Source organism: Cyphomyrmex costatus, unplaced genomic scaffold (genome assembly GCF_001594065.2).
Source record: "Cyphomyrmex costatus isolate MS0001 unplaced genomic scaffold, Ccosl1.0 scaffold803, whole genome shotgun sequence".
Lineage (NCBI taxonomy): Eukaryota > Metazoa > Arthropoda > Insecta > Hymenoptera > Formicidae > Cyphomyrmex > Cyphomyrmex costatus.
The window spans coordinates 8,065-9,408 of NW_017280379.1; positions in this window are offsets into that span (position 1 = coordinate 8,065).

Sequence of the window (1,344 nt, forward strand, 5' to 3'; positions counted from 1 at the left end):
GTAATAAAATAAAATAAAATTTAATTATAAAAACTATAAAAATAAAAATATAATTATGAAAAATTACTTAAAATTACTTAAAATTAATATAAATTAACTTAGCGCTACTAGTTTCGGCTCCAGGATTGAGCCCTCCTCAGACGATAAACAATCATGGACAAAATCACTCGCAAAGATCGCAAAGATACGCTTGTACAGTCTTAATCCACTTCCGTGAGTCTCCATCAGAAAAAACCGACGTCATGATATACATGATTAGAAAGTCGATGTACAATCATAAATCTAAGAGCAATACAAAACTTACTTTATAGGTGTTACAAATTATGTCAAATTCTCTATATGAAAACTCACCAGGAAAATCCAACGGTAATAAAAATAAAATTAAAATTTTTGTGTGTCGACATTGTAAAAAATTATAAAAATCAGATATAATAAAAGATGGTTAACAAAAGACTGCAACATTGTAACAAATGTGTGAGACAACCGCTAACTTTAAATAACAGATGCAGACTGAAGACGATCAACAGATATCAATATTAGAAAGTCAAACTTTATTTACAATGGGTACATAAGACGTCTTCAGTCTGCATCTGTTATTTAAAGTTAGCGGTTGTCTCACACATTTGTTACAATGTTGCAGTCTTTTGTTAACCATCTTTTATTATATCTGATTTTTATAATTTTTTACAATGTCGACACACAAAAATTTTAATTTTATTTTTATTACCGTTGGATTTTCCTGGTGAGTTTTCATATAGAGAATGTTACATAATTTGTAACACCTATAAAGTAAGTTTTGTATTGCTCTTAGATTTATGATTGTACATCGACTTTCTAATCATGTATATCATGACGTCGGTTTTTTCTGATGGAGACTCACGGAAGTGGATAAAGACTGTACAAGCGTATCTTTGCGATCTTTGCGAGTGATTTTGTCCATGATTGTTTATCGTCTGAGGAGGGCTCAATCCTGGAGCCGAAACTAGTAGCGCTAAGTTAATTTATATTAATTTTAAGTAATTTTAAGTAATTTTTCATAATTATATTTTTATTTTTACAGTTTTTATAATTAAATTTTATTTTATTTTATTACTTGGATTTCTATCATTATATTAAATGAATTTATATTTTGACTCTTACATCGCCCTTGTTATTTATTTATTATTGTTATACTAAGAGTCCTTGATTATTTTCTTCTTACTTAAATATAATCCATGTATATTAAATTATTCAAACTCGTTTTAACTGAATTAAGTGAAAATTTATTAATGGAATATCCATTCTAACTAATTTTATTAATATTTTGATGTATACAATTACTTCACAAGTTACTCGATCCATCCT